A 13,960-nucleotide genomic window follows, 5' to 3' on the forward strand; every position below is an offset into this window, starting at 1 on the left:
ACACCATATGACCCATAACGACACCATATTGTGTCTTAAGGGGTCATATGGTGTCCTAAGGGGTCATAGGATACCATATGACCCCCTACGACACCATGTGTTAGAACACCATATAATGTTGTTATGGGTCATATATTGTCCTAAGGGGTCATATGGTGTCCTAACGGGTCATATAGTGTCTTATGACCCCTTAGGATACCATATAACCCCTTACGTGTTGTTAGGGTTCCCATTGTGTCCTAAGAGGTCATATGGTATCCTATGACCCCTTAGGACACTATATGACCCCTTAGGACCCCATATGTTGTCATTATGGGTCATATGGTGTCCTAAGGGGTCATATGATGTCTTAAGGGGTAATAACACACCATATGACTTGTTAAGACACAATATGATCTATAATGACACCTAAGGAGTCATATGGTGTCCTATGGCCCCATAGGACACCATATGACCCCTTAGGACACCATATGACCCCTTAGGACACCATTCGACCCATAACGACATCATATTGTGTCCTAAGGGGTCATATGAATTCCTAAGGTGTCATAGGACACCATATGACCCCTTAGGACACCATACGACCCATAACAACACCATATTATGTCATAAGGGGTCATATGGTGTCCTAAGGGGTCATATAATGTTGTAATGGGTCATATAGTGTCCTATGACCCCTTAGGATACCATATAACCCATTATGTATCATTAGGGTTCACATTGTGTCCTAAGGGGTCATATGGTGTCCTATGACCCCTTAGGACACCATATGGTGTCATTATGGGTCGTATGGTGTCCTAAGGGGTCATATGGTGTCTTAAGAGGTCATAACACACCATATGACCCATTAAGATCCCTAATGACACCTAAGGGGTCATATGGTCTCTTATGGCCCCATAGGACACCATATGACCCCTTAGGACACCATACGACCCATAACAATACCTTATTGTATCCTAAGGGGTTATATGGTGTCCTAAGGTGTCATAGGACACCATATGACCCCTTAGGACACCATATGACCCAAAACAACACCATATTGTGTCATAAGGGGTCATATGGTGTCCTAAGGGGTCATATGGTGTCCTAACAGGTCATATAGTGTCCTATGACCCCTTAGGATACCATTTAACCCTTACATGTCATTAGGTTACACATTGTGTCCTAAGGGGTCATATGGTGTCATATGACCCCTTAGCACACTATATGACCCCTTACGACACCATATGGTGTCATTATGGGTCGTATGGTGTCCTAAGGGGTCATATGGTGTCTTAAGGTGTCATAACACACCATATGACCCGTTAAGACACAATATGATCTATAACAACACCTAAGGGGTCATATGGTGTCCTATAGCCCCATAGGACACCATATGACTCCTTAGAACACCATATAGTGTTGTTATGGGTCATATAGTGTCCTAAGGGGTCATATGGGTCCTAACGGGTCATATAGTCTCCTATGACCCCTTAGGATACCATATAACCCCTTACGTGTCGTTAGGGTTCCCATTGTGTCCTAAGGGGTCATATGGTGTCCTATGACCCCTTAGGACACCATATGGTGTCATTATGGGTGATATGGTGTCCTAAGGGGTCATATGATGTCTTAAGGGGTAGTAACACACCATATGACTTGTTAAGACACAATATGATCCGTAACAACACCTAAAGGGTCATATGGTGTCCTATGGCCCCATAGGACACCATATGGCCCCTTAGGACACCATACAACCCATAACGACATCATATTGTGTCCTAAGGGGTCATATGAATTCCTAAGGGGTCATAGGATACCATATGACCCCTCAGGACACCATACGACCCATAACGACACCATATTGTGTCCTAAGGGGTCATATGGTGTCTTAAGGGGTCATATAATGTTATAACAGGTCATATAGTGTCCTATGACCCCTTAGGATACCATATAACCCCTTACGTGTTGTTAGGGTTCACATTGTGTCCTAAGGGGTCATATGGTGTCCTATGACCCCTTAGGACACCATATGGTGTCATTATGGGTCGTATGGTGTCCTAAGGGGTCATATGGTGTCTTAAGGGGTCATAACACACCATATGACCCGTTAAGACACAATATGATCCCTAATGACACCTAAGGGGTCATATGGTCTCCTACTCCTATGGCCCTATAGGACACCATATGACCCCTTAGGACACCATACAACCCATAACGACACCTTATTGTGTCCTAAGGGGTCATAGGACACCATATGATCCATAACAACACCATATTGTGTCCTAAGGGGTCATATGGTGTCCTATGACCCCTTAGGATACCATTTAACCCCTTACGTGTCATTAGGGGTTCACATTGTGTCCTAAGGGGTCATATGGTGTCCTTTTACCCCTTAGGACACCATATGGTGTCATTATGAGTCGTATGGTGTCCTAAGGGGTCATATGGTGTCATCAGGGGTCATAACACACCATATAACCCGTTAAGACACAATATGATCCCTAAAGATACCTAAGGGGTCATATGGTGCCCTATGGCCCCATAGGACACAATATGACCCTTTAGGACACCATACGACCCATAAAGACACCTTATTATGTCCTAAGGGGTCATATTGTGTCCTATGACCCATTAGGACACCATATGACCCCTTAGGACACCATACGACCCATAACAACACCATATTGTGTCCTAAGGGGTCATATGGTGTGCTAAGGGGTCATACGACACCATATGACCCCATACGACACCATGTGAGCCCTTAGAACACCATATAGTGTCCTAAGGGGTCATAGGACCCATAACGACACCATATTGTGTCCTAAGGGGTCATATGGTGTCCTAAGGGGTCATGGGACATCATATGACCCCTTAGGACACTATACGACCCATAACGACACCATATTGTGTCCTAAGTGGTCATATGGTGTGCTAAGGGGTCATAGGATACCATATGACCCATTACGACACCATATAACCCATAAAGACACCATATTATGTCCTAAGGTGTCATATGATGTCCTCAGAGGTCATATGGTGTCCTAACGGGTCATATGGTGTCGTAAGGGGTTATATGGTATCCTAAGGGGTCATAGGACACCATATGGTGTCATTATGGGTCGTATGGTGTCCTAAGGGGTCATATGGTGTCTTAAGGGGTCACAATACACCATATGACCTGTTAAGACACAATATGATCCCTAATGACACCTAAGGGGTCATATGGTGTCCTATGGCCCCATAGGATACCATATGACCCCTTAGAACATCATACAACCCATAACAACACCATATTGTGTCCTAAGGGGTCATAGGACACCATATGACCCATAACGACACCATATTATGTCCTAAGGGGTCATATGGTGTCCTAAGGGGTCATAGGATACCATATGACCGCTTAGGACACCATACGACCCATAAAGACACCATATGGTGTCCTAAGGGGTCATAGGACACCATATGACCCTTTAGGACACATTGTGAACCCTAACGACACGTAAGGGGTTATATGGTATCCTAAGGGGTCATAAGACACTATATGACCTATTACGACACCATATGACCCCTTAGGGAACAATATGGTGTCGTTATGGGTCGTATGGTGTCCTAAGGGGTCATATGGTGTCCTAATGGGTCATATAGTGTCCTATGACCCCTTCAAATACCATATGACCCCTTACGATACCATGTGACCCCTTAGAACACCATATAGTGTCGTTATGGGTTATATGGTGTCCTAAGGGGTCATAGGACACCATATGACCCTTAGGACACCATTTGACCCCTTAGAACACCATATAGTGTCGTTATGGGTCATATGGTGTCCTAAGGGGTCATATGGTCTCCTAACGGGTCATATAGTGTCCTATGACCCCTTAGCATACCATATAACCCCTTACATGTCGTTAGGGTTCACATTGTAGCCTAAGGAGTTATATGGTGTCCTAAGGGGTCATATGGTGTCCTAAGGGGTCATAGGACACCATATGACCCCTTAGGACACCATACGACCCATAATAACCTCATATGGTTTAGCATATTGGGTTGTAGGGTCTATGGTTATTGTATAGGGTCGAGGATTTAGCATATTTGGTCATACGATCTAGGGTATTTGTTATAGGTTTGAAATGGTTTAATTTTTATGGTTGTGGCTATCAAACTATAGCATATAGAGTATAGATTATAGGGTATAAAGTATAAATTTATCAAAGGTTAAAAAATTTTAATGGAAGTCATTTGACTAGCGCCAAATATGGCGCTAGCCAAATGAGCTGCACTAAAAAATGGTTATATGGGACCCTTGACCCTTGATCCACGCCCACATTCTCTCATAAGGCACATGCACTATAGGGAACGTGCCTTATAGGCTTGGTGTGCCAAGCCTAAGGCGTGGCACACCAATCCTATAAGGCGCGCACCCTATAGTGCGTGTGCCTTATGAGCATTTTTCATTTTTTTTGAAGTGTGGTACCTTTTTGGTACCACAACTTCGTGCATATACGCGAAGAAAGAAGTAGTTATCATAACTGCATAGTGATATTTTTCATTGATGATAAATCCCTTTTCACTTGTTAGTTGCAAGAACAATTTTATTTTTATACTGGTTTCATTGACTTTGTGGGGCAGAAATTGTTGGCTTTCCGTGTTTCCTATTATAACTATTGGTCGAGTTGTGGCTACATAACAATGTTTGGAAGACTCTAGAAAGGTTTGAAAAACTATGATTTTTTGAGCATCAAACAATATCTGATTATGTTTTGAATTCCTTGGAACTTGATTGATTGATTTATGAATGAAAATGATTATGGTGTGTAGTCTTTGAATCTGTGCATTTAAAGATTGACGATCTTTCTTTAAAAAGTCTGTTATGTGCATGATATCATTATTCTTATTAGTCAATTCTATATTTTCTTGAATTCATTGTTATATATATTTGTTAGAAGATTCATTGTGGATTGAGTTTCTCTGATCCCCCTTGCCCTGTGAGGCATGAGAGAGTATCGATCAGGATCAATACTGCATTGAACTTGCTTTGTACTAAATTTATGGAATGAACTTATGCTCAGAAATAGACTCTGTGGGCTCTTATTTAATCTTCAGAATTTTCTCTCTGTTTTATATTATGGTATCCCTTTGTGTTGATAGATGAATGCTAAAGTGTTTCTATGCTTTTTGGTTAAAAGTGTTTTCATTTCAATATTTTCTATGTAGAATTCATTGCAAATTATATGAGGAGCTGCCCTCTAATGTAGAGGATGGATTTTGATTAGTTCATCCAACTGTTGGTTTATTTGTGCCCTTTCATTAAGAGGTGTACAAAAGTCGTATTATCATTTAGAGAAAATAAATATTGCAATTACAAGAAAGGGACAAATTTGTTAACCAACATAACCTCAAATAAATTATTATTCAAATTTAATTTTCTTTTTAGAAGCTATAGCTATACTACAAATACACATTGAATCAAGCTCTTCCCAATAACATTCAAATATGTTGTGTTGAGATGGAGTAAGTAATTTAAGAATAAGGAAATATTTGTTTTGAAGAAATATAGAGATTACTATAAAGGAATGTACATGAGGGAGACACAATCTTTAAGATGATGTGAAAATAAATGATCCTTTAGAAGACCATGTTTTTACTTGGAAAAGTCTTAGAAAAACAGATTGTCCCCTACATTCCCCAAAATTATAGATTGTCCCCTACATTCCCCAAAATTATATTCTTAGGAGTCAATGAGGAATACATGGATGCCTTGGACTTAATTGAAGGTAGAGGTATCTCTCAAGTTACATTTGATGATGCTTGAAGGAAACAAGAGTTTGGAGTTGAGAATATTTCATGTTGGGTACCCAAGGACAAGTTTGAGCTTACTTATCATGTCTTGGCCTAGTGCAATATGCACACTTTGGCTTATCCTTCTTCAATGGTGGCCTCTTGGAAGAGGAATAAGAATCCAAAGAATCATGTGATTGTGTGTCCTTGGGCTACTCATGTGATTGTGTGTCCTTGGGTTACTCATGCGATTTGTAATCCTTGTTTTTTTGTTTCTTGTGTTTGCCATGTGGAACTTTGGGAAGGAACACAAGCTTGTGATTTGGAAGACTTTAATCTCCCCATCCAAACCAACTTGGTTTTCTCTAGTGTGAGTTGATAAGAAAAATCATCAAGTGAAAGCATGGTATAATGAGTACCAAGAGAATCTTTGATAGCATAAAATGTAGAACAAAAAATGAATTATTTGGACTAAATTGGGCCAAGCTTGACAAGGATGGAGACACTCAATTGAGAGTCCATCTTCTCATTTATTTATTTATTCAATTGTAACCTTAGAGACTTGAGTTTGGTGAAGAATTCCTAGATGCTATCAAAATCATTAGGATTCAAGCCAATAGCTCATTCTCTAACAAAAAATCCTTAAATGCATCTTGCTTCCCAAATAAGGACTCCAATGTAGTCCAAATCTGATTGGGTGTGGTGCAAGACTCAACATGAAAGATAAGATCTAGAGACATAGACATGCATAATATTCCAAAATCCTCATAACACCTATTGTATCATTTTTTCTTCTTATTAGTAGTTGTAGGCTCAACTTTTGTACCCATGGCCACTTTAAATAAACCCTAGGGCTTCACATGAATATCCATTTAATTTTTCATCCAATGGTAGTTGAATGGAGTAAGGGGAGACATATGATTTGGATCTATAAAAAAATATTAAAAAAGGTGTAGAAATACAACAGTATATATCCTCTTAATTGCCAAAAATTCCACTTGAATCACCGAGAAAACAACTGATTAGCACATTTTTCAAGAAATAATTAAAAAAGGACAAGATTGAAATCTTTGTGTACCTGATAATTTTTTTTGTAGAAAATGACCTAATATATGAATAGAGGACTTAAATAGTTTTTTGATGATGTCTAGCTTTCAAAAGATGAAGTCCAAATGTGCAAGTTGTAGCCCTGAAAGTGCAAAACTAAAGGTTGACTGTAGAGGCCTGATTAAAAAAATTAGTGTAGGATCTGAAAAAAACACTACCACGAGTAGATCAAAGCTAGAACTATCTTTCGATAACATATGGTTTTCTTGTTTTTAACTTTGTATGACAAAGTTATAGGCAAAAAAATAACTACATGTATTTAGGGCTTGGATGAATAGGATCAAAGTGGTCAATTGTTGATGTCAATAAAATATTCTTTGAATATTTCCTATTATCAAAAAATAGCCTCCCTAGAAAATTATCTCCAAGATTCCATAGAGTATTCTCCTGTCACCAAAATTAAAGGAGCTTCACTAAAAATAGGCCAATGTTTAACCTAGCAAAAAAATCCCCAAACAATTCACAAATGTTAGAAAATGGTTGTGCATTATGTAGGGGGACAACTTGGTATGCTAATTAGATAGGGTGTTCACTTTTTGAAAAAGCATTTAAACCTCCTTAAAAAAAATTACCCCTTTGTATGAAATATTTAATAAAAAATTAATATTTTTTTGGAAAGTAGAAGATTTTACCCCTTGTGTGGGAGTCGACCAAGGCACTTGTGCAATATTACATATAGCTATGTACAACCATATGAATTTGTATGGTTAGTATGGAAAATTGTGCACCAACAAAATTTATCAAAATATTTGTTGACCTCTAATTTTTATGTTTGGATGTGCAATTCTAGGGTTTTTGGACCTTTTAAGTATGATGGTGACCTATGTTTTTCTTCAGAGTGCCTTGATTTCTAACTTTTCCTAGATTTTGTCTCAATTTTTGTGCCCTTAGCCAATTTGACTTGGTTTTTTTTATGTTGTAGAAATGATGCAAACATCCATTTGAACCCAAAGCATACAAAAAATTGACACCAAGTTGGATCTCTTAGGCATCAAGATAGGAGCTTGACAAGACAACTTTGTGTTGAGGTAGGATGCCTCAAACTTATTGGTTGAAACCTCTCATAAGGGATTAGTTTTAGAAAGTTTGGTGTGACCTATTTAGTGTCTTGGCAAAGTTGAGTAAAGTTGTTGTCGATATAACATTAGTGTTCGGTGAGATAGTTCAAGCAGTTTTCCAGAGGTATGTTTCTTTCTGATGTTCTATGACATCGATAAGATAGTTGATGGGTCTTGGTGAAGTCAGGAATTTTAGTGTGAGACTCAACTTTGGGAAGACATTTCTAGAAGCTAGCCAAAGTTATGTGCTTTTTCCAATGAAGATCATATCAATAGGACTCTGTTGAGTCTTGGTGATGAATGGATTTCGATGTGACTTAGGAGTTCGGTAAGACTCTCCAATCACTAGTCAAGACAAAGTCACATCTTTATTCAATGATATACCATATCGGCATGACATTCAAGTGATCTTGGTGAAGAGATGTTTTCAGGGTAACTTTAGTGTTCGCTGAGACTTGTTAAGGAGTTTTTTGAAGACATACTCTTGGCTAATAAGACTATGTCATTGAGACATTATTGAGTCTTGGTTGATAAGACCATGCTGATAAGATAGGAGGATTGTCTGGATAATTCAACTGATTTTGATTAGATATTGAATTTAGATGAGAGATATCTAAGTCATTGTCGAAGGTGAACCTCCTGTTGATAAGCCATGAAATATGGTGGGACCATCATGGACTCATGCTGACTTGTTGCGTTGTCTATCAATGATTGGACCAAGTTGGAGCATTGGGAATTTGTTGAGAGTTCTCTATGTCTGTTCGATAGCTTGTGGGTTAGACGGTTGGAAGCCATGGAAATTGAATTGAACCATTTTCTATGTAGGAGATACAAACTTATGAAAAAAATAGTTGCAAATGATGATGGTCAATTGATGGTTCTATTGGATGCTGAAGTGCAGACCGACTATGTTTGTAATATGTGTCATTTGAAATTATTCTATAATCTGTATTGTTCTCTGAACAAAGGCTAGGTTGGAGCCTAAAATCTTGTATCTTGTATGTAATTACTTTTTACTGTAATACAAGTGGGTAGTGCTTTGGTGTGTGGGGTTTTCACCCGTAAGGGTTTTGCCACATGAAAATATGGTAAATTCATTCTGTGTTTGTAAATTATTTATGTTTCTATGTTTCCTACATTGTGCATCTTAATGACTATAATTGGAATTAAAAAATAATCCTTGCTTCTCTCCTTTAAGAAATTGACATTTTGGAAGGCGTTTTTGCACTCTTCTTTCCTTACACTTTAATACCATGTAGACGTTTATGATCAACTTCTATACATTCTTCTACTCTATGCAAATTCACTTTTCCTTATTCACTCCCATGCTCTTCTTACTCTTAATATATAAGCATCTCTTCTATCTTCCACATTGCCTTCTTTTGCTCTAGCATGGTCTTCTCATTCTCCCCTATACTCACCTTATAAATTCTCCTCACATATTCTCTTCTCCCTTTCTATCAAACACTATCCAAGGAGAATATGCTTCTTTTTGTTGATTTTAAACTCACTCTTTTCCATGCTTTGTGTATGCCTTTCCTTTCTATCTCTGCACAAACTTTAACTATAATATGTCAGTCTTTTCCTCTCTTTTTGCCACTAAAGATATCATATGTCATTTCCACTTCAAATTACATTCCACAAAACCCAATAGTTTCCTTTATTTTTTCCTTTTTTCAACAAATCAAAATGGAATTAGATTATTTATCTTCTTATTCAATTTTTGGTGCAAAGTTAGTATGCTAGAATAAAATACAATTCTTTGATCATGTAGTTGTAAAAACTTACATGTGAGAATTTATAGACTTTATAAAACATGACCAATCTATGCTTGGTAATTGAATAAATAATAATTTTATTTTTTCATTGATCAAGCTTCCAAAAAAAAAGGATAATTAAATTCAACTAAATCCACAATAAAATTTACATAGCCAAAGTATACATTAAGCAAACAATATTTTGTTAAGAAATTGCAACGAATTTTGTTTAATTGCCTTGCCATCACCAATGAGTCCAAAACTACAATACTGAATTAAAAACTAAAATTGAAAATAAAATTTTTTTTGGTTGATGTGAGATCACTAATGCACCCAAATTCTCCTATTTTTGAGAGAAGAGAAAATGATAAACATTACTAATATGAACTTAAGTAATAGGTAAATTTTTTAGCTACTTGCCTTGAGTTAATAGTCAACACCTCATCCTAACAACTAGATGAGATTGATTACTCTTTTGAACCTATATTAGGAAGTCAAAAAGAGGAAATTACAAAATATGTAAGTATCAATCTTATGGAAAAGTAGTTCAATTGGGTGAATGATATTGTAACCAAAGGACTAAAATTCATCGAGGAGGAAAATAAATTGTACAACAAAATTTAATATTACAAAAAAGGATATTGATGATGAGATGAATACATCAAAGTTGGAATAAATAATTTCAACATGAGTAGATAAAAATATCAAGGAAATAAATAAGATAGGAAATGTTAAATAGGCCACAAAATAGATCTTTCAAAATACAAATAAGAATAAGTACTTCTTGTGGAAAAAAAAGTGTCAAACACACCACATGACTGGGAAGGGGGGGAGGTGAATCAGTTTGAACCTTGAATCGACTTACCTATACTCTTTCAAACTTCATACTATAATTGTCATATCTTTGCAATTATAAAATATGAAAGAACAAATCACCACACAACAAGAACACCAAATTTATGTGGAAAACCAAAGGAGGGAAAAATAATAGTGAGAATCACACTCACAATATGGATAATTAATTATAAATTTTTAGTATCAAGGCCAAGGAGCTCATTGCACTTGATATGAATTGCAAAACTAAGGCACAAAACCTTGTAAAAATATACCAAGTACTTTGAATACTAAGGTGCAAAATCTTAGGGCAAGATACAAAGAGATGGACAAGCTACCAAAGGACTCACTGTCTTTCATCAAGTACAAAGAATAATGAATTGCAATGACCAATATCTCCCAATCATGAAACGGTTCTTGAGCCATTAGATAAAGTGAATACTATCATGGCAAACATCATTGACTTTATTCACTATCTCAACACACTATCACATTGAATATATGATCATCAAAGCTCATCACAAACTAAAATTCATAGTTTTGTTGCTTAAAACTCATTCACATCCAATTCTCAACAATTCACACACATTCCATACATTGATTCATCTATTCACACATCTATTTACACAAGGTCATACATTGAAACCATAGATAACATAAACATGAATTACAAAAGGTAGGCCACCCAGATCACAACTACACCATGTAGTTCACTCTAGGAGATGAAGGGGACCCAAAAACATCACAAAACATCTTCCTAGGATAGTTATAATGAACCACACATGCTAGAACATTCACCAAAGTCAACATCAATCATAACATGTAGAACTATAATGAGACAAGTTAACTAGTTGATTCAAATAAATTACCTATTGCAAGATGCTCAATGCGGATCTACACATGCCACTATGAGACACATATCAATATCCTAACTCAACCTCTAATGCATATACAAACTAAATAGTATGATCGAAATATTTTATGCCACTCGAGTTAGCCAGAGATCAACATAGTTGACAACATTGATCACTTGCCATTCAAATCATCATTTGAAAACTGATCTGGAACACCACATGAACCATATAAATATTTCCACCAAGCAACAACATATAAATCAACATAGCGGAGCAATGTAAATTATTTTCTAGACCAGTCTTGATAGGAAATCTCATTGTTAGTAAACTACCACACTCAACTACATCATCTTAGCAATTGGGAACCTGAAAACATGATAGCCCAATATCCAAAGAACATAGAAATTATATCCAAAACTACATGCATTAAACATCAAGAACGAGAAAAAAATATTAAACTTTTTTGTGCATATAAATATTATTTTCTGCACAATGAAACTTCTACTAAACTAGCCTTCTAAAAAGGCCTCATACTTACTCAACATCACCACTAGACCACACAACAACATCTGGGAACTCACTTCTAAACCATCTACAACATCTGCATTGCACATAGTGACATCAATGACAACATCAGATAGGTTGACATCAATGACAACATATATAACAACAAACCTCAAGTTTACAACAAAAATAATTGAATGAAAATATTATCCATTAGACAAAACATCTTGGAGAATACCAAACTATTAAAATAATATGATCAATTGAAGATTGAAAATCATACCATTATTTTGTCAATCAACTCAAATATTTAAAAAAAATGAATAATTTTATATATCATTGACACTCAATCTATCAAGGTAATATTCAAAGAAATGATTAAAAAGTATTTTGATAAATAGACTTTTAATGTAGAAGATTTAAAAAAGACGAGTACAATCAACACAACCATGATACATTGTATTAATCATCTCGCCATATTACAAATAAAATATGAAAACAATGACATAATAGGGCTACCTAGAAGTTGAAGATCAACAATATGATTAAGGAAGTATGTGTCTACAAGTCCAAAGTTTTAGCTCAAACACCACAATCTCATATTTAATTAAGACAAAGATGGAATGAATGAAAATATCATGCCATCTTAGGACTATGTTTAAATTATTTTTATCAATTTTTTCTAAAAGAATGAGTTGTTAAACCATTAAATTTTTTAAATTTTATAGAATTCTTATGATCTCTATTTAATGGTTTTAATTAATAAAATGTGGGTTAGGCCCATACCTTTACATATCCTCTAAAAGTGCCACCTAGGCCATATGATAAGTGAAAACCTAGCAAAAAGAGACCAAAAATAGAAAACAACAAAAGACCACTTAAAACAAAAAGGATCAGAGACAAACCAATAGCTAAAATTACCTTGAAGTACACCAGAATTAACCAACTACCATAGACATAAAGAGATGGTCAAATGATTTTGTTACATTTACAATCAAATTTTATGTAATTAATGGTCCATGTGAAGGGATTATTTATAAAGATAAAATGTTTTGTTTGGGGCTTCTAAACAGGCTTCCTCTTCCCCTTCACTTAGGTCTTTGAGTTTAGGAAACAACTCTAGTTGGACAATAGTTTAAAGAAGGAAGAAAGATGTGGAGGTGTCTAAGTTTGTTTCAAATGATGTTCATTCCTAACTTTGCTTACCTCCTGGGTAAATTTGAGATATGTTTTGTACATATTCATATATTTTATAGTTTCTATTATTGGAATCCAAGAACACTGAGAGGGGAAGGGTGAATTGGTGTTCTGCCAGTTTAAAGTATTTTAGACTTATTAAAAAATACACTTACTAACCAGTATGCATGAAAGAAAGTAACAAGTAATAACAATGCAATCACAAGAATAAACACCATAACACAGATATTTATACGTGGAAAACCTCAAAGAGGAAAAACCACGGTGGGATTGGTGACCCACAATATCTATCCACTGGCCAAATGAATAAATATAAAAATAGGGACCTGCACATGCAAGAAGGCCAACAACCTAGAGCGCACTTCTCATCACATAAGGAGCCTCGCTAACTACAAACACCAAATATGGAGTTACAAACAAAATTTTGAACTCTGAGAATGCATCTGCTATGCTGGATGAGTTCTGATTAAAGCATAGGTTGTACTGGTTTTCATTGTGTCCTCCCTTACCGGTATCTTACTTTGCTTCTCAAACCTATAAACCAATATCCAAAATCGACTACAGAATATTACATTCGCATACTGTCAATCAAGATTACTCACATAATATTACACACATATATCACCTTATCTATTCAAAATAACCTAACTGGACTGACTTAAATACCCTTCCCTAATTATAAACACAAATGCCTTAAGTCAGCTTACAATGATATTACAATTTATTTACATGTCGGCCTAGATAAAAATAAATGGAATAAACTTTGTGACCGATGCTGTTGGTTGCTGCCGTGTAGACCTGCTAGATCAATCTCCTATGTCGGCCTCATATACCGGTTCCTAGTTTGTTGGTTCCCTTGTCTATTGATTGTTGGTTCCTTTGTATGCTG

This window comes from Cryptomeria japonica, chromosome 11 (assembly GCF_030272615.1).
Source record: "Cryptomeria japonica chromosome 11, Sugi_1.0, whole genome shotgun sequence".
Taxonomy (NCBI): Eukaryota; Viridiplantae; Streptophyta; class Pinopsida; order Cupressales; family Cupressaceae; genus Cryptomeria; species Cryptomeria japonica.